The following is a 24,904-nucleotide window of genomic DNA, read 5'->3' as shown; positions in this document are numbered from 1 at the left end:
ATCAAAACCGCAATGAGATACCACCTCACACCTGTCAGAATGGTTCACAATAACAATTCAGGCGACAACAGATGTTGGTGAGGATGCGGAGAGATAGGATCTCTTTTGCGCTTCTGGTGGGAATGCAAACTGGAGCAGCCACTCCGAGAACAGTATGAAGGTTCCTCAAAAACTTAAAAATAGAACTAACCTTCAACCCAGCAATTGCACTACTAGGTATTTATCCAAGGGTGCATGTTTCAAAGGGACACATGCACCCCAATGTTTACAGCAGCACTGTCAACAACAGCCAAAGTATGGAAAGAGCCCAATGCCCATCGATGGATGAATGGATAAAGAAGATGGGTTATATATACACAATGGAGTATTACTCGGCAATCAAAAAGAATGAAACCTTGCCATTTGCAACTACGTGGATGGAAATGGAGGGTAGTATGCTAAGCGAAATTAGTCAGGGAAAGACAAATATCATATGACTTCACTCACATGAGGACTTTAAGATACAGATGAACACAAGGGAAGAGAAGCAAAAATAATATAAAAAACAGGGAGGAGGACAAAACAGAAGAGACTCATAAATATGGAGAACAAACAGAGGGTTACTGGAGGGGTTGTGGAGGGGTGATGGGCTAAATGGGTAAGGGGCACTAAGGAATCTACTCCTGAAATCACTGTCGCACTATATGCTAACTAACTTGGATGTAAAAAAAAAAAAAATGAAATGAAATGAAATGAAACATTCCATGTAAAAAAAAAAATGATCTATCTTATGTTGTCTAATTTTACATTCACATAAAAATAAAAAAATACAGAAAAATGATAGAACTAAGAAAACTTCATTCTTTAATTCCCAGTGAAATAAGTGATTGATACAATGATTATGAAGGAATGTTGAAAGCAATATGTCATAGAGGCATTTGGGTGGCTCGGTCACTTGACCCTCCGACTCTGGATTTCAGCTCAGGTCATGATCTCACAGTTCATGAGGTCCAGCCCCATGTCAGACTCTGCTCTGACAGCGTGGAGCCTGCTTGGGATTCTCTCTCTCTTTCTGCCCCTCGTCCACTTGTGCGCGTGCTCTCTCTCGCTCTCAAAATAAACTTAAAAAATTGTTTTTACAAACTCACTACCACGACCATCTTTCCCAGTGACGCAACCTTTACCAAGCTCTCAGATAAAATCACTAATACCTCCAATTCCAATACAACACCATAGGATTAATGGAAGACTTCTCTTTTCCCATTTCCATCACTGAGAAATCTGGTTCCCATTAACCTCATTGATTAACCTCAATATATTAACTTATTTGTTTAGCTCCCTGTACATAGCCCATTTCCTGACCCCACCAAGCTGCCTTCTAGGTTGGCCACAGCAGGCTGATTTCCGGCCAGCCCTGTACCTGGCCCTGTGCCAAACTAGCCCTCCTGTCTGATCTCAAATGAGAACTGTTTGCACCAACGTTTATGGGCTTGATTCTCTAGACATGTGGCCCACAACCATAAGACACTGGACATATGGGGGTATTTTTAGTCGTCATAACTATGGGTGCTACCAGCATCTAGAAAATAAAGTGCAACCATGCTGTTAAACATTCCACACTGCACAGGAGAGCCCCCTACCACAGAGAATGATCTGGCTCACGCTGTCAAAAATGCTAAGGTTGAGAATATAAAAATCTAATTTAAATGATATAGGACTAGGCACATCAAAAGATCTGAGTCTTGCCAACTTAAGAAGTTTCATTCGAGGACACCTACTGGGCATGTATTTGAGGCAAGTCGGCTTTCTCGCCCTCCTCTGCTGCCTAGTGTGCAAGCCTAGGGACGTGGACGTGCACACGGCCCAGCAGGATTCGACCCAGGTCTCCTGGTCAGCAGGTGGCTCAGGGACTCCAAGGCCCAGGATCCTGAGGCAGGGGCTCAACAACAAAACCCACCCAGCAGGAATACGTCTCCACGCTGAGAGCTTGTGTCTTCCATAAGCTGTAGGTCCCAAAGGGGCCCGAACATACCCAAAGCCACTCGCCTAAGAGAGTCTTCATTCACTCAAGTGTTTATTTTTTTTTGAAGCGTTTATTTATTTTTGAGACAGAGAGAGACAGAGCATGAATGGGGGAGGGTCAGAGAGAGAGGGACACACAGAATCCGAAACAGGCTCCAGGCTCCGAGCGGTCAGCACAGAGCCCGACGCGGGGCTCGAACTCACGGACCGCGAGATCATGACCTGAGCCGAAGTCGGATGCTTAACCGACTGAGCCACCCAGGCGCCCCACTCAAGTGTTTATTGAGCACCTACTATAAGCCCCTACTGGTAATACCACAGTTAGCAAAATGTTTTGTTGTTGTTGTTGTTTAAGTAGGCTGCACACCTGGTGTGGAGCCCAATGCAGGGCTTGAACTCATGACCCTGAGATCAAGACCTGAGCTGAGATCAAGAGTTGGTAGCTTAACTGACTGAGCCACCAGGAGCCCCCAAAATTAATTTTTAAGACAGAAGAAAAAAGGAAGTCGGATTCCAGATCAGAGGAAGTTGCTGCTTTTCATTTTTGTTTTCTTCCTCACCAGGCTCCAGGTCTGCAGCTTAAAAGAGCACACCCACATTTAACCTGAACACAAAACACACTAGTCATCTTCTCAGGGGCCATTGATTCTCTCTCCCCCGTTAGGATACTAGCCCTGCTCACTTTCATTATTTAAAGGGGGATAAGGGGGTGGTGCCTGGGTGGCTCAGTCTTTGAGTTCCCAACTCCGGATTTCCGCTGGGGTCATTGATCCCAGGATCGTGGGATTGAGCCCCTTGTAGGGCACCACGCTGAGCATGGAGCCTGCTTAAGATTCTCTCTCTCTCTCTCTCTCTCTCTCTGCCCCACTGGCACACTCTCTCTCCCTCTAAAATAAAATTTAAAAAAAAAAGAGGAAAAGGAAAATGAGGGGGGAAAAAAGCACTAGAGGTGGGTAGTCTGAGATTCAATTCCGGATGGGGCACCTTAGCAAGCTCAAAAGCCTGGCGTGGTATTTCCGGGGACACGGGACCTTTCAGTCACCAGTATGCTGAGTCACATGTCAATCAAAGACATCGTTTGCTAGACAACAAATCCTGGGCTGACACTGAGATTCTAACAGTGAGGCCCTGGAGGAACTATAAAGAGTCACAGAAGTAATTATATTGAAACAACAGAAGCCCAAGCAGAAAATCACGCATAATCTTAACCCAGATCAAGACAATGTCATTGCTGGCCGGCATCACCTCAATTCTCGCCAAGCGCCCATTCAATTCTGACATTTATATCACAGGTCCAACGTCTGTTCTCCACATTTTCTGTGTACCTGTTGAGTTCCATACTCTGCATTTTGCTAGAGTCTCTTTTCTCTCCCCTCCCCTGTGTGTTTCTGCGTGTTCACAGCTTTGTACACCGTTTCTTTCTTGGGCAGTCCTGCAAAAAGGGCTGAGGGTTGGGAGTTGCCATTTTAGGGAAATAGGATCCCATCTCTCTCATACTGGAATCTTTCAGGCCCCTGGACTTTGGCTCCTGTAAGTTTGAACATTGGAAGCATGAGTTGACTGCCCGATTCCCCCTCACCTCGTTCGGGATACGGTTCCTAGAACCTAAAACGTCCCTCTAACATGTAAAGGTTAGACCCACCCGACTACCCCAGGTGGGACTCGAACCCACAATCCCTGGCTTAGGAGGCCAGTGCCTTATCCATTAGGCCACTGGGGCAACCGCCAAGATGCTTGCTTAGTGGCTAGAAAGTGATCCAGAGATTGCTTTGGGTTTTTACTCAAAACCAGGCCGAGTCCGCAGTGTGTATTCCAGCCTCTGGGAAGAGCCGCCCTCCTGGAAACAAGCGCCCCCTCTCCGCGGAGGTCCCGCGCAAGGGGGCGCAGTCGCCACCCGCAGCGCCCTCCTCTGCCTGCGTTCCTGCAGCTCCTCCACAGGCCTCGCGGAGTCTGGCTCTTCTGTTTGCTCCAGAAGGGGTCCCACGCTCAGAAACGCACTGGATTCTCCTTCGGATGAATGGATTCAGAGTGCAGCAGGGGGCTCCGGCTGGGTCAGACGGTGGAGCGTTGGGCCTGGCCACCGGGCTGTGTCGTTGACAAGTGTTCGGTCCTCTCCGGGCCCAGCGTGACCAATGACCCCGCAGAGCGCAGGGCTGGGAGGTAGACGGTGCGGGGCCGTTACAGCGTGCGGGGAGGAGGCGACCCTCCGGGCTCTCCGAGGCTCCCCCGCGGGCCGAAGTCAGAGCCTCCTGCGCCGCGGTCCCGCGCTGGGCGCCGCAACTCCGGGCTTGGCTGACATCCAGGGGATGGAGACATCCCGGAAGATTCTACCCTGGGCCTCACCTTTCCGGGCTCGCGCGCGAGAACTGGCACCGAGCGCCAGACCAAACCCCTCCGCTTAGGGCTGCCTGGAGCCGAAGGTCCGGGTATCGTGCACACACACACCCTGCAATTTTCCTCGCAACACTCCCCCCAGTTATTCACTGAGGCTTGTAATGTAGCCAATGATTAAAAAAAAAAAAAAAAAAAATCAGCAGAATCTGGAGCCGCTCATGATTCTCTCTCCCCATCGCCCTAAGATCTCCGGGACCTCGGAGCCTCCCTCGCCACACCTCCAAATTTATCCTGTATCATTTGTGCAACAAAATTCGGGGGAGAGGGGGACCTCGCCCTTCCGGTGAGAGAGGTCTCCGCACTCGCTCGCCTTTTATTTAAAATCATCTGCATTTTAGCGGGAGGAGGCGGAGGCCCCCTGAAACGCGCTGTCCAGCCGCAGCTGGCGGCCCGTGGGGGCGGGACAGGGGTCATCCATGCATCCTCCTCTCGCGGGGCCACAGGTTCAAGGCGGAACTCAGGAGCAAGTTCTGCTCTCTGCCTTCGCCTCGCCTGTTTGCGGAGAATTGGCAAGTGCCCTCGGTGCGTCCCGCAGGTTTGGGGATCCACGCACCCCCGTGGTTTTCCACATCCGTGTAAATGCGGCCAGGAATTTTTTTTTTTAACTCTCTCGAAAGCTCTTCATCGCTTTTATGTGTGTTTGTTTTGAATATCCATCATTTCCCGTTGTTTTTAGCCAGTGGGTTGGTCCCCCCCCCCCAAATCCCGCCCATTTGTGTTACTGGAAACTGTAAGTCTCTCCTGGTGGTTTTCTTTGTAGCAATTTCCTCAAAACTACTAACAATTTTTTAGAAACAATAAATAAAGGTTAAAAACAAACCAACAAAAAAACTTTGGGACAGGGATGACTCCCCCCAGGAAATCTGATTCGACGGACAGCCGCGGGGGCTTGCATGGGCTCTGGAAGAAAGAGATTTGGCCTGAGATTTGCCCACAGTTGCCCAGAAAGCGGGACCTTTCACCCGTGGTGGAAAGCAGCTCTCAGGGATTGGAACTCCTTAGGGGTCAAAGTCAAACCCCACCTGGGTCTCCAATCGCCTGGACCTCACAGCCTGACGTTCAGAGAGTAGCACAGGACCCTAGTCGTGACTGCACTCAGTCCCCTGGCGGGCTCTGGGACCAAGGCGGGGGGGAGGAGGGGGGACGACAAGGAAATGGCGGGAGGAGGTGGGGGAAGAAAGGAGAAGGGAGAAGGGCCCGAGCGCCTCCCCAAGTGCGCACCCCACTCTGCCCCCGCAGTCGTGCCGGCGTATGAAATCCTGGATGCTCAGCAGCGGGCCTCTGAATGCCACCAGGGCATTGCTGGACTTGAACCTCAAAGTTGTGACTGTGGGGAGCGTTGCCTCTCACGGATTCCCCTCCCCCAACTACTGGCCTTGCACTAAACCTGACGCAGCCGCGGGAGGAGCGCCCTCCCCGGGGAGGCCTGCACGTCTGGAGCCCCAGGATTCCAATCTAAAAACTTTTAAAAAGCACCCGGGGTCGACCGTAGGCTTTCAAAGATTCTCTTTTAATTCTCTCTTGCAGTGTCCTGTTTCCACGCCCAGTGGCTGAGGTCCCGGGACAATTCTTCAATCTCTGAGAGGGTTTTGCACACACACACAAAAAAAAAACAGGGCTCGTCCGGGATTTGAACCCGGGACCTCTCGCACCCTAAGCGAGAATCATACCCCTAGACCAACGAGCCACAGGGACTCGTGCCTCCGGCTCTGTTTATGACTTCGTGGCGACCCGGGGGTTGGGACAGGCGGGACCAGGGAAGTGACGCGAGAAGGAGCTTCGGATTTCAGACCCGCGGGGAAGGGCTGAGTTCAGAAACGGGTGGGCGGGCCCCTCACGCCCCCCCCAATCCGCCTCAGCTCTGACGCAGTAAGGAGCCCGAGGCCACGTAGACGGTCCGTGCGTCCCGGCGCCTCCCTGAAGTCACTTTGCAGACATTCCTCGTGGCCAGGAGCACCCTGGCGACACCTTGGGGCAAAAGCCAGCGCGGGGCTCCCGGTAGGAGGGGCAGCTTTGCGTGTCTTTCGATTCTAGGTCAGTGGGACACGTTGCGGGGAGGCGCAGCCCCCGGTGTCCGTACGACTTCCTAAACTCCTCCTGCAGAGTTTTATGGCCCAAACCAAGAAAACAAGCCGCCCAACGTGGGGCTCGAACCCACGACCCTGAGATTAAGAGTCTCATGCTCTACCGACTGAGCTAGCCGGGCGCCCATTGGTCGCGACTCTAGATGCTAAAGTGATCTGAAGTTCATGGGAACCAGGTAAAGCAATGAATTGGACCTGAGCACCAGGGACGGTTCAGTAGCCAAAACCCCCGGGCCCCACAGAAATTCCCCACTGCAGCAAGGGTGCTGCCAACCCAGGACTTTCCTCCCGTCCTCGGGGCCTCTAGCTGGGGAACCCGCCTGGGCCCTGTGCCCGCCGAGGCCGACCTGGCGTCAGGCCAGGAGGAGTAGCCCCCGCAGCTGGGTGAGGGGGCCGGAGCCAGCGGCGGAGAGAAAGCCTAAGCCACGATGTACCACAGTTAGTTTAAACACTGACCCCTTGACAGACATCTGGATTATTTCCAGGGTTTTTTGGGGTGGTTTTTTTTTTGTTTGTTTGTTTTGTTTTTTTTGGGGGGGGTGCTGTTACAAACATGTAACACCCAAAAAATACCCAAAGGTGCAATCGAGGTCATATGGTAGTTATCTGTTTCCCTTTTAAAGACACTGCCACATTGTTTCCTAGCGTGGCCGGCCGTTTTCCTTCCCCATCAGCAGTGTATGAGTGGCCCAGTTTCTCCAACAAAATGTTCAATAGAAAGAGTGGCAGCATCCTTGTATGTCCAATCTCAAAGACAATATTGCCAGGGATTCACTATCAAGTATGAAGTTTGCCGTAGTATTTTGTAGATAATTTTGGTAATTATGGGTGTTATCTCCTCTTGCTAGTTTGCTAAGAATTTGTTTAAATGTTTATTTATTTATTTATTTATTTGGGTGGGGGGATGAGCAGGAGAGGGTAGAAAGAGGGGGAGAGAGAATCCCAAGCAGGCTCTGCACTGTCAGGGTAGAGCCCCAAGCAACATTTAAACCCACCAACCAGGAGATCTTGACCCGAGCCAAAATCAAGAGTGATACACCTAACCCACTGAGCCCCCCCTCCTAAGAATTTTAAAAGTCATAAATGGAAGTTAGATTATATTGAATACTTTTCCTTGAATTTGTTGCATACATCAGATTTGTCTAATGTCAAATAAACTTCGCGTTCCCTAGGATAAACTCAACTTGGCCATGGAATATTATCCTTCTTATATGTCATAAGATTTGGCTTGCTAGTATTTTGTTTCAGAATTTACATCCATTTCCATGAGATTATAGATTATGTGCTTTTAAAATTCTTTCTCGTGCTGTTTAGTTTTCATATCAGAGTTGTGCTGGCCTCGTAAAATGTGTTGTGGGATTCCGTCTTCTATTCTGTGAAAGATTTTGTGTGAGATTAAAATTTAGTTTCTTGAATGTTTGGTAGCATGCCCCCACTGAAGCCATCTGAGTCAATAATTTTCTTTGGAGGATAATTTTTGACCATTGATTCATTTTCTTTATTAATTTAAAGGTCATTTACAATTTTATTCCATTTTGATCCCATTAAGGCATGTTTGTTGTTGTTGTTTGTTTGTTTTTTAAGACTTTCTGCCCAGCACAGAGCCCAACACAGGGCTTGAACTCACAACCCTGAGATCAAGACCTCAGCTGAATCAAGAGTCAGATGCTTTAATTGACTGAGCCACTCAGGCACAAGGCATGCTTTTTAATTCAAAGAATTATATATTTTTCTAAGTTTTCACAAATCTGTTTAGCATATGCTTTTAAGTTATGTAATGACTGTGAAGTCATTCTTATCCCTGATATGGGTTGTATGTCTTCTTCCTTTATTTTGTAATCAGTTTTTGCAAAGTTTTATCAATGTTTTTTTTTTCAAGATCTGCTTCAGGATTTGTCATTAATCTCTATCATATGCTTGTTTTCTAGTTCACTGATTTCCTATCTTATTATTTTTCCCCTTGTTCTAACTTCTTTGGGTTTATTTTTGCTGTTCTTTTTCTGACTTCTTGACATTAGTATTCAACCTTTCTTTTCTATTACATGCATCTAAGACTATCAACCTCTGCTTTAGCTAGGTCTTACAGGTTTTTGTATACAGTATTTTCACCATCATTTATTTCAAAGTATGTATTTCTTCGAACTTTATTTGTAGTTTGTTCTTTAATCATGGAACTTCTAAGGTGTGTTGCTTAATCTGTAATCATATTGGGATTTTTTTGGGTTTTGTGGTATATATTTCGACCTATTTTTCATTTACTATTTCTGCACCTTTTTAAGCTGTTAGATACATCTATTGAATTTTGTTTCACTTTTTATGTATTTTTATTTTTAGAGGAATTTACATCTTTTTCAATCTTCTAGAGCATTTTACATAGCTTCTGTTCTCAAAGATATTTTAATTAGTCTTCCATCAGTTTATGCATAGTAAGATTAGTTGTATTATGATCTGTGTCTTCCAATCTTAGCATCTGAAATCTTGGCAATTTTATTTCCATTGCTTGTTGTTCACTGGTTGTTGCTCATGGTGCCTTATTTCCTTGTTGTTCTTGTTTGTTTTGTGAGTTGCCCATTTCCCTTCTAAATTTCTTGATGTATGGAATTCTGTGAGACCTAGAATAAAAGTGTCTCTGCACAGAAAATTGTTGTTGATTTCAGCCAGGGGCTCAAGGACGTACCATTCATGGGTCACTTTAAATTAAATCTTCTACTTGAGGGTTTTGGGTTTTTTCCCCCAATCGGTCCTCAAGTACACAGAATTGGATTGTTCATGATCCTTGGGTCATAGTGTGCTCTCAAACTCACCATCCTCAACAAAAAGGAAGACCGTGCCACTAACAGTTGTCCAACACCACGGGCGGGCCTCTCCACCACCACGTTCTTTTGCTTCCTTCTCTCCGGTGTAACATCCTTCAGATCCTCTAAGAGGCAGAAGGTCCTGGCACACCATGGCACTCTTGTTTCCACACATGCTGAAGGCATCTGCTGGGAACTTGCAACTCCACAGAAGTGCTTTCCCTGGACCCCAGAGCCCGACGACGAGCAGGGAAAGGCTGGAGGAGTTCATCCCTGTCCCCTGAGTCCCACTTTCCTTTCGGGTCCGGTACTGGGAGGAAAGGTGCCTTCCCCCCTGAGGGAGTGTTTTATAGGAATTTGGCACCTGAAGCATCCCCACCTCAAGGTTCTGCAGAACAGCGTCCACCCTTGTAGAGCTCTTGAACGTGGTCGGTCGGGCTTAGTCACACGTGCAACATATTATTCTCTAATACAGTTTTAAAGTGTTAACATCTGTTTGACCTTTTAGCTGATGGGGCAACGAGTGAGTTCACGGTCTCAGACCAATACGCCCACTATTCTTCAAATGCTTAGGTTTTCAAGCTTCGTCGTGTTGGCAGGACCCGGTCCGTTTCTCACGCGGCGAAGGCGACCCCCATCCACACACAGCCGGAGCTGCAGAAAAGTGGGGAGGGGACCCGGCTGGGGCAGGGACCAAGGCAGGGACCAGGGCGGGCAGGGGCTGCGGGGAGAGCCCCAGGAGGCCACGCCCACGTGTGGGGGGAAGGGCTCGGCGTCTGGGGGGTCCCTCCGGCCACGCTGCAAATACCAGAAGTCCATGGCCAGTCCTCAAGCTCCCGCACTCCTGAGCCCGGGACCGCGCTGGGGCCCCGCCTGGCCGCGCCAAAGGCGTCCTGGTGCACAGGAAGGAAGGACATCTTTCTCCCACCCCGGTGCCTCCAACTCCGACCGACAAAGCAGCATTTAGAGACGTGGCTCTATCAACGCTTTGGCGACTGGGCCCCAATTAAATTTTAAAGGCAGCGGTGGGCGGCACTGAGCCAGCTTGAGGCCTTTTTAAGCTTCCCTCCCCCGGTGGAGCCTGGCGCGGGATTGGGGGTGGGGGTCTCGGGCCAGCTCTCCGATCCACGGGGAGACAAAAAGGAGGGCTCGTCCGGGATTTGAACCCGGGACCTCTCGCACCCTAAGCGAGAATCATACCCCTAGACCAACGAGCCCTGCTGCAACTCGTGTCCAATCTCCTCTTTGTGACCGATAGGGCTTCCAGGGCGGGAACGGCGGAGCAGCGCGGGGAGGGGAATCGGTTTCAGATCCTTGGAGAAGGGCTAGAGGTTGGGATCCACGGCCGTGGAGGGAACCTAACACTCCCTGCGCCCATAAAGTGGGGAGCGGTTCCTGCGTGCCCGCAACAAGGTGGCCTCCGCCGATTCCGCTCCGCGCTCCGCCCCTGGCGCGCAAGGGCGGCCAGCCGGGCAGGGGGTCCGTGCGTCCCCGCGCTGCCCTGTGGTCACTCTGCAGGAGCTCCTCCCGGCTGCTCTCCCCTCTCCCGCCCCTGGCAAGATCAAACCAAGACATCGAGTTTCCGACGTGGAGCCTACAACCCACGAAGCTGACTAAACCAGGCGGCCAGCGACCTTCCTGCCCTAGGGTGACCTCGGCCCGGAAGGGCTGGCCCCTGGAGGGGGGTGGATCAGACCATCAACCAGACCCCGCACCGGGGCGGCTCAGGGATGCCCTCCCCGGCTCAGCAGGGGCGGGAGGAGGGTCTTCAGGTCCTCAGGTGGTGGGGAGGATGAGGACACCGCCCTCGGGGCAAAAGGACTGCGTCCAGGGATCGGGGGTCGGGTTCCCAGCACTCTGCTGTCTCTGTGTCCCTCCCCGTGTCCAGGCGCGACCCACCCCCCGAGGACCCGGCAGATCTGGGCTAGCGGGTTCGCTTTGTGCTGTCTGACCACCTAACCACCACCCCTCCCCATCCATGGCGCGCATTTCCTTGAGCTGTCATCTGGGCAAGCCCGGGGGAATGAAATTCTGCCCACGGAATCCAGGGTGTCGCTCCCTCTCTCCCCTCCTCCCTCCCCCCCCCCAAAAAAAAATCAAGTTAAGGGTAGGACTCACCTGAGACTCCAGCGGGGATCATCTGTACCCCCAGAAGAACCAACGATGCACTTTGCCTTACTTTAGATAACCTCCTCTTACTTCCCGGAGTGGTCTCCTTTAACCTCGGTGCCGCGGATTCCCAGCCACGGGAGATACAGACCATGTGCGTCTCACGGCTCACGGCGCCCTAGGTCCCACGCGGGCTGTGCCATCAGGAGCCTCAGCCTGGTGGGTGCCGTCTCCGCTGAAAACGCGGACGGGAAAACGGAGAGGGGGCTCGTCCGGGATTTGAACCCGGGACCTCTCGCACCCAAAGCGAGAATCATACCCCTAGACCAACGAGCCACCACGACACGTCTCTCCCTCCTTCTTCTGAAGCTGACGCACGCGGAAGCGCTGAAATCACCCCGATAGCTCAGTTGTCAGCGCGTGCACCTGTGAAGCCGGCCCTGTGGGTTCGCGGGTTCGCAGCCTCTGTCAGATTTCGGACCGAGGGTTAGTTCTAGGCTCATCAACGGTCCACGAGCGGCCCCAGCGGAAGGAAGACCGAACCGCGCGGCCTCTCCCCAACCCACCGCTTCCCAGCTACGCAGCTGATCGCGGCAGCGCGCAGGGCAGGGCTCGTCTCCGGCCCAGGCTTGCATCCAGCGAAGGAAAGAGAACTGCAGCTGTGCCCAGGGTGGACTGCGAGGGACACAGCTCACCCGCAGTTGGTCGCAAACCGGGACCGAGGCTCTGCCTCCAATCAGCGGCGCCTGTCTTCCTGGGCTGGAGCGCTCTACATTGGCCGCGGACGGGAGTGGGCGGGGAAAGACGCGACAGACACTGGAACTCACAAACTACTGATCATTGGGGCCCCTTCTCAGGGGCGGGAAAACAGGCCTGACCCCTCGATTCCTCATTCCCTTGAAATACTTTGCTGAACTCTGACACTGAGTTCGGGCCTTGGGATCCAGCTCCTTCGCAGGGAGTGGGGCAGAGCCAGGGTCTGCCAATTTGGGACAAGAGACTGTTCAGGTTCCTGCCCAAAGGGGTCAGGAGGAGTGTGAAATGGGAAAGCAGAAGAGGCGGGAAAAGAGAGAACTAAGAGGGGCCTCAGAGAGAAAACCTGGGCTTCCACCAGCCGGGAGTTGCCCGGTTCAGTGAGGAAGGAGGACTGGGGCCGGCAAGCAAACTTGAAGCTGGGACAGGAGTTAATGTCTCAGGGCAGTGTTCTAAATACTTTACAAAAACAAAAACAAAAAAAAGTTAAGTAAGTTAATATCCCAAACAAATCTTTGAGTCATGAGCTGGGATTATCCCCACTTTACAGCTGGATAAACTGAGGTCCTTGAGACGCTGGGTTTCGGGGGCCCAGATCTGTGGGGCCCAGATGGAAAATAGTGGAGCCTAGTCCTGTAGCTCTCCTGCAGCCCTAAAAGAACTGCCCAGAATGTGTGTTCTGCACGTTTCACATCTAGGGGAAGGCTCAAGGCCCCAGCCCACAAGCCAAGGAAAATCCCCCCCCCCCCCCACCACAGGATCTCTCCAGAAAGCACAGAGTTCCCCTGAGGCTGAGGCTGGGGGTACAGTGAGTACCAACTTGCTGATAGTTTCCCAGCGACAGGAGGGCTGTGAACAGGGTCTCCTAGGCACTGGGAGGGGTCCCTGCAGGGAAGCACTGCCAGCTGGAGTAAGGAAGGCAGGCACAGAGGGAGTAGAGCCACCTGCAATTGGGTGGGGAGAGCAGAAAGCCCCAGAAATTGGCCCCTGTCACTGGGGTCAGGTTTAATTCTAAACGCGTCCGTTCCTTATTCCCTCTGCTGTCTTCACCATCACCTGGGCTCCTGGCTTTCTCTGCCCATCCCTGCAGGGCCAGGGTGTCCCAAAGGGCTACTGAGGGCAGGGGAGGCATCTCACTCCTGGGGGTCTGAATCGAATGTGTCTGGAAAGTGCCAGGAGGCCACATCTTGGCGTATCATCTGGGTTATTCTCTTTTATGGGTTCCAGGTTGGTCTGGGCCTCACAGCAGATAGACGGGAAGATTTGTTCAAGCTGGGAGCCCACAATGTCTAGGTGAAGGCCTCACTTACACCCACAGGTCCAGGGCTATAAAAGGTGGAGCCAAGGTGGGCTTCAGGCCATGTCCCTGGGATAAGAGCCTCAGCTCATCCTCCTCAAGGACAGCAGACTGAGTGGGGAGAAGAGTTAAGTCTGAAAGGAAGGAGAACCGTAAGCAGGGGGACCAGGGAGGATCCTCGGCCCCTTCACCTAGTTCCCACACTGTGGAGGCCTCCGGGATCGGTGTCCCCTTCCTGCCTGACCCCGTGCCCACTCCCCTTCTCTGGAGACGGATCATCTCTTGTTCTGGGTTCCCAGGTGCACAGATCTGATGCTTCCCCCTCCACTACCCCCATCTGGGCCTACCCTGCGGTCTGACAACCTCATCACCCACCCCTGGAGAAGGTGGAAGATGTGAGAGCCATCTGGGATGAGGGGTGGAGAAGGCCCCACGGGCTGATCCTGACTGACCCAAAGCCGACTCACGCCTGTGAGTGACGCAGGGGGACCCAGTCCGTAGGGGAAAGGACCTAGACCCCACCTACAGGGACCTGCCCCTGTAGGCTTGGCTCTGCCTTTCTAGGCTTAAGCCACCACCGCCCCTAAAAAATAAAACTCTAAAGATAAAGAGCCTCAGAATGTCTCCCTTGAGGGTAAAGGTTACACCCACGAACCGCGTTCTCTTGTCATAGAATGAGCAACCAGAGGTTTGTTTTCTCAGGAAGATCTCAGGGTGGGGATTAGGAGTTGTTGAAAAGCCTGCTGAAGCCCAAAAGGTACACCCGCCCAACGTGGGGCTCGAACCCACGACCCTGAGATTAAGAGTCTCATGCTCTACCGACTGAGCTAGCCGGGCGACAGGAACCTCCCCTGGGTGCTCTGTCCTTTGTATTGAAGCCTCCGGTGACTTGGCTGCAGAGGTTCTGGGGGTGCGGCGGGGGGGGGGGGGGGGGGGGACGGAGGAGCCGCCCCTCCAGGCCTGGGGACGAGGTCCCAATCTTTGAACGTGAAACGACCCGCTGACGCCCCCGCGGTGAAGGAAACGAGCCACCTCCTGCGACCTCAGGTGGCAAGGCTTGGGATCTGGGCTCGCGGAGTCCGCAGGCCCGGCGCCCAGAATCCGGGGGAGCTGCGGCCGCCTCTCCGGCAGCAGGGTCTTGGGTCCGAGTCCCGAGGGCGCTGTCGGAGGACAGGGGCCTGCGCGGGTCCGAGTGCGAGTGCGGAGGGTCCCGGCTCTCGCCCCACCTGGTTCCTTGTCCTCAGGTCCCGGGGTCCTTCCCAGTGGGGTCCCTCTGCACGACGCGGAGTGAGGGACACTTCTCCCCAGCAGGAGAAAACCGCAGCCACCACCTGTCCTATCTGTGCTCGCACTATAAAAGCGAGACACCTTCCCGGCTTCTTGCCCTCCACCCCCACCCCCACCCCCACCCCCCGGAACCAGCAGAATCTGGACACTCCGGGACGCCCAAGGCTTCGGCGCAGGGCCGCTCGTCCCCCAAACAAGAACGAAGACCACGGGTCGGGCCCTTAGGGACTCTGATCGCCCACCTCGCCGCAGGGGAAGGGACCCGAGGGATGGTCCCCCCAAGTGTCCCCCGATACCACAAAGGGGAGGAGGGATTCGGCTCGGGCCTCTGCGGTCCATTCCCGAGACGCACGCGCGGGGACGCTTCCCTCGGCCGCCCGGCCCCCACCTTCGCCCCCGCGAGGCGCGGCGGGGACTCGGGAGGCTGCGGAGCTGGGGCGGCACCGGGACCCGACGGGACAGGGCACGGGGGCGGGGGTGGTGCCAGGACTCCCCGCCCGCTCGCGGCCGGAAACTAAGAAGCCGCGCAGCCACATGCGGGGGACAGACGTCGCACTGAACGCGGGGCCTCCGGCAGCATCGGCGCGTGGGCACCTCCACGGGTCTCGCGCGCCTATGCTGCCCGAAGCCCGGCGTTCAGAGACCCGTGGAGGTGCCCGCGCGAGGAAGGGGGCGGTGCTGGCCAGGGAGCCTGCACCCCAGGGGCACGCCCCGGTGGCCTAATGGAGAAGGCACTGGCCTCCTAAGCCAGGGATTGTGGGTTCGAGTCCCACCCGGGGTAGGGTGGTCGTGTTTTTGACATTCCTGCGCTGGGGTGGTTTCTGTGGCCAGACTGTTGTCAGCCACCCCTGGGAGCGGCACCTCCTAGGACCCCGAGGTCGGGGCACGGGTGTTTTCTTTAATACCCGTGAAGGTGAGGAAAGAAGGGACTGGAGCTAGCTGGGGGGCGAGTGAGGGGTGTCTCACAGAGCGGAAAGCACACCTGCGCTCAGCTGGTTTGGGTGCTGATGGGTGGGGCTGAGGGCAGAACTTTTTCTGGGCCACCACCCATTAGCCCTTTGGCTAAATTCCTCTAGCTTTCCTGGTAAGGGGGTGAGGGTGGTCCTGATCCCTGGAACCTGTGTGCGGGGTGGCTCTTCTTAGCATTTGGCGGGGCTTGGGGGGAAGGAACAGATTAAATGGAGAGCTGAGAAAGTCCCATGGACCATACCTGGCAGATGGTCCCAATCTGGACCCACATGCAAAAAAAGACAGAAACATCTAGAAGAGAACGATCACACATACCTTCAAATACTGAACCCTCCAGGGTCCGGGAATAACAATCCCAAGAGCAGAATCCTAGTCTCCCTTCCCCCAAACCCCACAATTCCTGGAGGAGGGGGATCCACCCGGAGGGAGGGGCTCTCTTCCTGGAGAAACATGACAACCTGCCCCGGGTGGTGGTGTGTGTGTGTGGGGGGGGGGGGGTTCCTTCCTCCAACGGCCTTGCCTGTTGGACCAGGACCAGGCTCTAGTGTCCCCTAGCGGAGCTGTGTCCCTAAATCTCACCGATGGGGTGGGGTGGGGCCATGGATGCCCAAGTCCTGAAGATGCAGATGTCCACTGCAGGGCAGGACCCCGACGGTGGCAAGGAGCAAGAGGGGAAAATGATATTTGATATTTGATATTTTGATATTTCAAAAGAAGCCTGGAGTGAGTCATCCTGAGAGAAATCAAGGCTGGAACTCACACTTATCGTCCAGTTAATATGACTTATTTAAATCAAGTGGGAGAGTGGGAGAGCCTTTGTCTTTTCTTCACCTCGGGCCTGGGGACCGAGGTGGCCACAAACCAGCCACAGAGCCCATCCATGAAGTGGATCCGAGTCCACAGCCCGAATGTCAGCACGTGCTCCAACCCTGTTCGCCCCCCTCACCGGACCCCCCCCCCCCCCCCCCCCCGGCAGCTCCAGGCCAGGCTCCGCGCATCTCTGTCCACACCAGCCGCGGGTGGCCGATTTCCTTATCCCTTGTCGGCGATGATGGGCATGGGGGAGGTGCCGGACAGGAGGTCCTAGAGCCACCTGTCCGTAAACCCAGACCTTTAAGGCTGCACAGAGTGCGCTCTGTGCCTGGAGGGGTCGATCCCAGGACGGGCCACGCCCCACTCAGGGCCTGACTCAACCGGGACATTTTGGCGCCTCCCGAAGTCCTCTGATGGACTGGGGCTGGGGGTGGGGGGAGGCTGCTGAAGATTCCCGGCTAGGCTCAGTAAAACCCTTAGTTTCAAGACTGTAGAACTGAGCCCCACCTTGGACGTCAGATTTGCAGGGACGGTGCTGCTGATCAGCCGACGTTAAAGTTGATCAGCCCCCCTCCCCCCACTGCGGATGCTGACACCTTACATTTGGTGCTTCTGTGACCGATTGGATCCCCCTCCTGTGCGTGCCCCGGGCTAGAGAGGGCCTTCTGCTTTCCCCTCCACATCGCCGAGACCCTCACAGCTGGCTGAGGCCAGAAACGTTCACGTGGGCCTCTGCCCTTGGTTCATTTTATCCTGAACAAAGCCTACATTTTGAGAAATCTGACCCGGGAGAGGGTGCACCAGGGGGACCGCACCGGCCCGGCAGTGCCACGAAAGCTGGCAGGATTTTGCATCCTCCCTGAAGATAGGGAGCACCGCTCTTGCTGGCCGTCAGTTAGGTCCTCACGTCAAATAAATCCGGAGAGGAGCTGGGGGGCGGGGGCGCGGTGTGTGTGGCTTCTGCCATTGGCTGATTTTCTCAGCGATTCCCTAGGATTCCCGGCAATAAATGGGCCCAGCGTTGACACTGCGGATCTTTGTGCGCCTGCCTGGAACTGAGAACCCTTTCTGAGACGGGGGGACCTTTCTGAGTTGGGGGAAATGGAACGGGCTGTGGCTAATGAGCCCAGGACCAAGGCCAGAGTGGAGCTCCCAACCCAGACTGGGAGAGGGCTCCGTGCTTTGCCAAGTAAGCTAGCCAACACTGGGAACTTTCCGTGGTTCTCCAGGTCCGGGAGGAACCTCAAGCCCTCCGGGAAAGCAAAGTCCCGGAGTCAGACTCAAACCCAAAACTTAGCCCTTAGCAAAGCCTAACCAGGGGACCAATTGTGTTTATGGGTGTTGAGGACACCTGCCTTCTGTGGACCCCAACGCTGAGTGTCTGGACCCCTGCTTGCTGTGGTTTTCATCCCTGGAGGGACTATGAAGTACCATGATACTAGCTGTAAAGAAAAACCCTTGACTGTAGGCCAAGTCAGATTCCACCTACCTAACTGTAAAAGCAAGACCCCAGGGGTGCTTGGCTGGCTCAGTCCATGGAGCATGGGACTCTTGATCTCGGGGTCATGAGTTCAAACTCCATGTTGGGTGTGGTGTGCTTAAAAAAAATAAAATCTGGGGCGCCTGGGTGGCTCAGTCGGTTGGGCGTCTGACTTCAGCTCAGGTCACGATCTCGCGGTCCGTGGGTTCGAGCCCCGCGTCGGGCTCTGGGCTGACAGCTCTGAGCCTGGATCCTGCTTCGGATTCTTTGTCTCCCTCGCTCTCTGCCCCTCCCCCACTCACATTCTGTCTGTCTCTCTCAAAAATAAATAAGTATTAAAAAATTAAAGAGAGAGAGAGACAGGTGAGAGACGGGTTCCATCTTGTTCCATAGAACATGCCTGTGGGGGTTCCAAAGGTGCCAGGGATAGAATTCAACTAGCCTGGAGTTTCCGCGCTGTGAGGAAGGCCAAGCCACATGCACAAGTCACGTGTAGAGGTCCCATTCCACAGTCCCAGCTGATCTGTTCATATAACAGCCGTGTGAGTAAGGGGCCTCCAGATGCTATTAGACACAAAGTCGTCCCAGACAAGCCCCAATTTAACAGATACAGGTTATGCCTGCCCTTCCCTGTTGAATTCCTGACCCACAGAATTGATAAGTATAAAACCATATTGTTTTCACGCCACTAAGTTTGGCATTGTTACACAGTGACAACAGCTGTCAAATGGTAACTATTAAAATCAAAGGCGGCAAACATTCAGTAGAAGAATTTGGGGGCCGCCGGGGTGGTTCAGTCTTAACCGAGCCTGGAGCCTGCTTGGGATTCTGTCTCCCTATCTCTCTGCTCCTCCCCTGTTCCCATTCTGTCTCTCCGTCTCTCTCAAAAATAAATAAACATAGGGGCACCTGGGTGGCTCAGCCGGTTCAGCGACCGGCTTCGGCTCAGGTCATGGTCTCAGGGTTTGTGAGTTCAAGCCACCGTATTGGGCTCTGTGCTGACAGCTTAGCATTCTGTGTCTCTCTGTCTCTCTGCCCCTCCCCCACTCATGCTCTGTCTCTCTCTGCCTCGGAAATAAACATTAAAAAAAACTTTTTTAAAGGTATAAATAAAGATCAGAAGTAATTAAGTGATACTGTCATTATTCACAGATGATGTGCCTGGATATGCAGAAAATTCTGTAAATTAGAAATGACACGAGTTTCACAATGTTACTGGATCCAAGACTGATATGTAAAAATTGGTTGTATTTCATACATATCTGCAAAAAATCACACATTCTATCCAAAGGGATGCAATTTACGATAGTTTCAACAACATCAAATACACAGCAAAACTTCAAATGAAAGATAGGCAAGACGTATCTCAGAAAAATATAAAACGCTACTGTGAGAAGTTAAAGAAGACCTTAATAAGTGAGGGGACATATCATGTTTATGAGTTGAAAGACTCAATATCGTAATGGCGTCAATATCGTAATGGCGACCTGGAAATGCCCTAAGGAATCAAGGCTGTACCAGTCAAACGCCCCATCGCTATTTCCGTGTAAACTGACAAGCTGATTCTCACACTCACATGGAAGTGCAAAGGGCCAGTGGTCACCAAAACATATTTGAGAGAGTCACACGCCTGGATATTAAGACTTACCCATAAAAGCTAAACTGGTTTGGGCACGAGAGTAAACAGACCGCGGTAGGAAGCAGCGAAGTCTTAGAACCACATACACTCAGACTCTTGATTTGTGAAAAAGTGGGCGCCACGAACCAGGGGAGGAAAGGACGGTCGTTTAAATAAATCGTTCTGAATCAGAACTGTTCCCATTTCACAGATGGGAAAAACAGCGTCTGCATGGCCGAGTGTCTCGTCCAGGGCCCAGAACCCAGGCGGGGAGGGAGGGCCACCCCCGGCTACGGTGCCGAAACCGGAAGGGAACGTTTTTTACCATCGAGAGGTCGATCCGCATTTGGAGCTAGGACCTCTGCGTCCCACAATGAGAGTCAGGCCTCTGGCCCAGCGTGGTGCGTTATTGCCGGCCACAAATATGAGCCACGCCTGCCACTTAAAATGTTCTAGTGGCACACGAAAACGCACAACAGTAAGTAAAAAGAAATAGGCAAAATTGATGGCGATAATATATTTTACATAACCTAATATATCCAAAATGTCACTGCAACACTCGGTAAGATCGCTTACTTTCCTTGAGTTCCTTGAGACACGTCAGCGCATCTCAGGCGGGCCAGCTGGAGGAAACAGGTGTCCCGCGGGGGGTGGCAGAGAGGAGAGCAGCTGGCTGGCCACCAAGTGGACTGGCCGACCGCGCCCCCCTCCCCGCCCCAGCCTGTAGCCCGAAGCCCCGCCGCTCTCCCCCACAACCCCCAAGAGCACGAGTGGCCAGGCCCCGTCAGGTCCCCGGGAAGGGCCTGAGCGGAGCGCAACACGCTTCCTGAGCTCCATATTCCCCTTGTAAAAGGGTAGAAAGCAGAGGCGCGCGCCCTGGGCTCGTCCGGGATTTGAACCCGGGACCTCTCGCACCCGAAGCGAGAATCATACCCCTAGACCAACGAGCCTCGCACGCACGGGAGGTTGCTTGAGCTTCGCACACAACTGTTCGCGTCGCGCGTGACCCCGGCTCAATCCCAGGCTGGCTGAGCGGCGCCGTCCCAGGAGGACGGCTCGGCTGATCCCCCGGATGGGGGCCGATTCCTGTCCCCAGGGGAGTGGGGAGCATACTGTGGGGGAGGGGAGGACGAGGGGCTCGGGTGAGCCGGAGGGCCCGTCCGGCAAGAGCACTCGCTCTGCAGGGGACCCCGAGGCTTTAGGCGGCCTCGGCGGTGGGGGCTATGGAGGCTGGCTGGGGGGCAGACAAGAGGAAGGGGACCGGCACCAAGTAGGCCTGATCCCGTAACACGGTGTCGAGGAGGAGGAAGAGGCGAAGGAGGAGGTGACCGGTCCATTTTATGCGCTCAGCACCAGGGAAGCCAGTCTGGGCGCGGGAGAAGGGAGTGCCCGTAGCGGACCCCGCTTCTCGCTGCTGATCCTTAAGCCCCGCGGGGTGGGCGACGGCCCCCTTTGGGAACTTCCAGCAGTTCGGGGCGAATCGTTTCGGTGGCAAAGGCAAACCAAGGCAGGGTGAAGAGTTTCGGATCGGCTAGCTTGACTAATTCAGTGAGATGCGGGACGCAGGGGCTGTCCCTCGTTGTCTGGTATCTGCCGCCTGGTGACTTCGGGCAGGGGTGGTGCCAGAGTCAGGTGAGGAGGTGGGTAGGAGTTTGGACGCACCGGTGGCTGGTTTGCCTACGAAAGGCCTGTTGGCAGGCAAATTGTTTCCTCTCTCTGGGAATTAGCCCTGGGTGGAGGGGTTTCACCTCAGCCGGCAGGGCCCCCAAGAGGTCAAACCGTCATAAAATACAGAAACCAGAAACCCTGATTAATACAGGCGTGAATTGAATCCGGGTGTTTTTACCAACATTTCTGAAGACCACGTGACTGTTCTTGGTCATTCCCTCAACATGATTAACTACTTTGATCGATCTTGAACATAAAACCAACCCTGCATTCCTGGAATAAATCTAGCCCAGCCCTCATTTCACCGCTCCAGTCTTTTTAAAAGAGGTAAGGAAATGATGGTCCTTTCTTCCCAGGACATGCCCAGATACCCAGGCTGGCTAATTTGAGACGGGGAGGGGGCGGCGGCACTGACCTCTAGCTCTGCAAGTCTCAGAGGCCAAGGACACAAGTGACCCCCGAGTTCCATTCCCCATGTGCTCCTGTGACACAGGGTCACGCAAGTTTCCTCCTTGGTGAGTTCCAGGTAGAGACTGTGCTGGGGGCAGGCGGTCACACAAAGGGAACTTGATGTGCAGCAAATAAGGAGATCGTGGGGAATACTTTCCAAAGCTGTTGACTCCCCAAGTGGGGGTGAGCGGGGTTTCTTTTGTTTAGGGTTCAGATGACTACTCAGAATGGGAGTTTTGTCCTCGAAAGTAGAGGCGGGGGGCGTAAGTTTGTGTAGGAGTACCCAGAAAATATGCGTGTCCTGCGCTCCGCTAACGAAGCTTGCGCTCCTCGGGCGAAGAGTGTAACATTCTAACGAAGCACAGGTAAGTGCCAGTGTCGCCAGGGTCCATCTGCACAGTGGGAGGCAGTGAAGCTCAAACTGGTCTAGCCTGGCCGCCAGGGTCCACCTGCACAGGTCATACCTTGGCTGGGGACGGCTCCGTTGGGTATTTTAGAGGGACTGCTCATGCCGCCTGGGTAGTGTGAGACAGAGAACCTAAAGGGACCCCGTGAAGAACTGCCTTTTTTTGTTGTTCCTTTTTCCGCTTCCGTTCCGCTACGTCCCACACCCCTGCCTCACACACACCTCACGGGGACAGATGATGTATGTCCTCCTGGTAAAGGTCAAGGGATTAATGGTTCCTTTGGAGTCTTCCAGCAAAACGGATGACATCTAAGGAGTGACGGGGCGGGAGTCGTCCTGAACGTTTTCCAAGACCACCGACTCATCAAGACCCCTGGCTCAGAGCAGGGACTTAGGGTGAACAGCTAACCCCTCTCTGTTCCTGGATGCCTCGGAAGACACGTGCACCGAACCGCCACCCTCAGCAAAAACCCCAGGCCCCAAGCAGACACGAGACTCTTGTTTCCTTTCCAGGCCTCCTAGACGTTGTCTGCGTCTGTACGTCTTCAACAAACTGCGCCCACTTCCTCTCCACTCGCGCCTCATTTCTCTGCTGCATGAGGCCCAGGACCCTCTTGGCTGGCTGGTCCTGTGGGACCCCTCTGGGTCCACCTGCCGGTAATCAGCTACACTCGCACACATGGACACGCCCGGCTGTCCACAGCCCAGGTGCCACGGCAAGGACCACCGCCCGAATGGCGAGGAGGTTAGGACTGAGCCAAACTTGGCTTCTAGAGCCCTGATCTTTCTTTCAAAGGCAGTGGATCAAGAGTTCGGTGCTCTGTCCCCTGAGTTCGCCGGGGACTGTGGAGCAGAGCGGAGGTGTTCTGTCCGCGCTGATCCAGCTTCTGCCGAGCGAAGCCCCTCTCCCTTCTCTGAACATCCCAGCTGCGCGGCCACCTTGGACACCAGCTACCCTGGGACTGGGTCTCCTGGGGTGGAGGAGGAAGTTCCAAGACTTGCGCTAAAGGAAGGGCTCAGGGTTTCTTCTCCCAGTCTAGGGATAAGCAGACAGACCCTCCTGGGTGCAAAAACTCCTGTTTCCTCCTTCCCCCACCCCCCGCCCCGTGGACTCTGTTCTATGACCCTGAGCCTGAGGGCTGGTGTGGCACTCTCACCTCCATAGCCCCAGCCCCTCCCCCGTCTCTCCATCCCATCCCCACCACCCAGTGTCCTGGAAAAGCCAGGCGCTTATCCTTGGTCCCAGCTGGGAAGGACTCCCCTTGGTCTATGAGTGAAACTCAAGGCAATTTTCACAGGATTGAATTCCTGGCTCTTGTAAGGGAATCGGGGGGAGGAGAGAACTGTAGCCCGTGGATCTCTCATGAACTCAGAAGCCCGGGGTCCGGAGGCGAGGGACCTCACTCCTTTATCCTGAATTCACATCGGCACCCACTCTGGGAAAGTCCAGGGCGTCAGATGCGAGGACCACATCCACCCCAGGGGTCCAGACAACTGGGCAGTCCTGGTGTCCTCAAAAGAGTTAGGAAACATGCTCAGAGTGTGCTGTGTGAGATCACGTAACTGCAGGAATGACTCCCCTGAGCTATGCTACTCCTGCCACGTCTCCATGGACTAGATACACATTTAAATCCCAAAATGCAAAAGCAACTCAGTCCACAATCTCTGTTAGAAGAGACTAGACCTAGAGGCAGAGACCTGAGCAACTCTAAGGTGTCCCCTTCTCCCGTCCAGTCTTCCCGCAGCTCCAAATCCAGCACAAGGATGTGGTCTTTGGGTCCCCCTGAGAGTCAGACCCTGAAACGTGAGTTGTGGTAACTGCTTACTCTTAAGGGCTGGAAAGCATTCATTTTCTTCGCCCAGGCTTGTAAAACGCGCGCCCAACGTGGGGCTCGAACCCACGACCCTGAGATTAAGAGTCTCATGCTCTACCGACTGAGCTAGCCGGGCATGGCAACTGCCGGCTCCTTCAAAGGAAAAGGGAGGCAACGCTGGGGCAAGACGGCCTCCCCCTCACCGCAGCCCCGCCCCTGTGACCAGTGCTGCCTCCGACACGATTCCTCTGTTCCAGCCGGAAACTGACCAGAACCTCAGAATTGAAAGCAGCAAGGGAGGAAGGGGGGTGGAACCCGAAATTCAAGGCCGCGGGCAGGGATCGGGGACACTCTGACCCAAAAGGACAAACAGAAGGAGGCCCAGGGGGCCCGGCAGCGCTGGGAAGCCGGTGCCACGCAGGCACCGAGTCCCTGAAACCCCACGGTCGCTCGGCCCCGGGAGGCAGCACGCAGGCCTCAGCAGTGCCAACCCGCCTCCTTCCCTCCCAGCTCCGGGATGGGAACCGAGGCTCCCCCCAGCCCTCCCGCCCTCCGTCCCTCGGGACCCTTTTGCAGACTGGGAGCACGGGATCGTGGAGGTCAAGGTCACTGGTGTTAAGTGGGAAAAGATGGCCCTGGAGGATGAGTCCGCTGCGCCTGCGAGCGCTCGGGGTCCAAATCCCCGACCGGTCTCTTTCAAATTCTCAACGTCTCCCCCTGCCCCCACGCCGCGTCCCCTCCACCGCGTCCCACACCTCGCTTTAGGGCTGGCGGCGCGGCGTGGACGGGGAGACCCAGAGAACCCGCAGCAGGACTGGAGCGGGACCCCCAGCGCCCCGGGGGCCCCGCGCAAGGTCGGGTCGGGCCACCTTCTTCCTTTCCGGTCGGTTTCTAGAACCGTCGCCCATCCAGAAGGGAAGATGAGCGCGGCGCCTCGAGGCCCCGCGCGTCCGCCCAGCCCAGGGA

At 54.4% G+C, this 24,904-nt stretch overlaps 1 long non-coding RNA gene and 9 other non-coding genes across 10 annotated transcripts; 1 reads left to right on the top strand and 9 right to left on the bottom strand.

Moving 5' to 3' along the window:
* Positions 1-3,648: 3,648 nt before the first annotated feature.
* Positions 3,649-3,721, bottom strand: TRNAR-CCU (transfer RNA arginine (anticodon CCU)). Its single transcript has one exon. It is a non-coding gene; the product is annotated as a tRNA-Arg (tRNA).
* Positions 3,722-6,010: 2,289 nt separating this feature from the next.
* TRNAP-AGG (transfer RNA proline (anticodon AGG)) lies at positions 6,011-6,082 on the bottom strand. The gene has a single exon. It is a non-coding gene; the product is annotated as a tRNA-Pro (tRNA).
* A 446-nt stretch (positions 6,083-6,528) lies between these two features.
* Positions 6,529-6,601, bottom strand: TRNAK-CUU (transfer RNA lysine (anticodon CUU)). Its single transcript has one exon. It is a non-coding gene; the product is annotated as a tRNA-Lys (tRNA).
* A 1,570-nt stretch (positions 6,602-8,171) lies between these two features.
* LOC128774729 (uncharacterized) lies at positions 8,172-9,972 on the bottom strand. The gene is made up of 2 exons (XR_008419158.1): positions 9,503-9,972; positions 8,172-9,450 (listed from the first exon to the last, which is right to left on the bottom strand). It is a non-coding gene; the product is annotated as an uncharacterized LOC128774729 (long non-coding RNA).
* Positions 9,973-10,419: 447 nt separating this feature from the next.
* TRNAP-AGG (transfer RNA proline (anticodon AGG)) lies at positions 10,420-10,491 on the bottom strand. Its single transcript has one exon. It is a non-coding gene; the product is annotated as a tRNA-Pro (tRNA).
* A 1,156-nt stretch (positions 10,492-11,647) lies between these two features.
* TRNAP-UGG (transfer RNA proline (anticodon UGG)) lies at positions 11,648-11,719 on the bottom strand. Its single transcript has one exon. It is a non-coding gene; the product is annotated as a tRNA-Pro (tRNA).
* A 2,478-nt stretch (positions 11,720-14,197) lies between these two features.
* TRNAK-CUU (transfer RNA lysine (anticodon CUU)) lies at positions 14,198-14,270 on the bottom strand. The gene has a single exon. It is a non-coding gene; the product is annotated as a tRNA-Lys (tRNA).
* A 1,158-nt stretch (positions 14,271-15,428) lies between these two features.
* On the top strand, positions 15,429-15,501 carry TRNAR-CCU (transfer RNA arginine (anticodon CCU)). The gene has a single exon. It is a non-coding gene; the product is annotated as a tRNA-Arg (tRNA).
* A 4,977-nt stretch (positions 15,502-20,478) lies between these two features.
* Positions 20,479-20,550, bottom strand: TRNAP-CGG (transfer RNA proline (anticodon CGG)). Its single transcript has one exon. It is a non-coding gene; the product is annotated as a tRNA-Pro (tRNA).
* A 3,451-nt stretch (positions 20,551-24,001) lies between these two features.
* TRNAK-CUU (transfer RNA lysine (anticodon CUU)) lies at positions 24,002-24,074 on the bottom strand. Its single transcript has one exon. It is a non-coding gene; the product is annotated as a tRNA-Lys (tRNA).
* Between the last annotated feature and the right edge of the window lie 830 nt (positions 24,075-24,904).

The sequence above is a fragment of the Panthera pardus genome, unplaced genomic scaffold, assembly GCF_024362965.1.
Source record: "Panthera pardus isolate Hobbes unplaced genomic scaffold, ASM2436296v1 HiC_scaffold_4, whole genome shotgun sequence".
Classification (NCBI taxonomy): Eukaryota; Metazoa; Chordata; class Mammalia; order Carnivora; family Felidae; genus Panthera; species Panthera pardus.
This window is presented reverse-complemented; position numbering and strand designations above follow the sequence as displayed.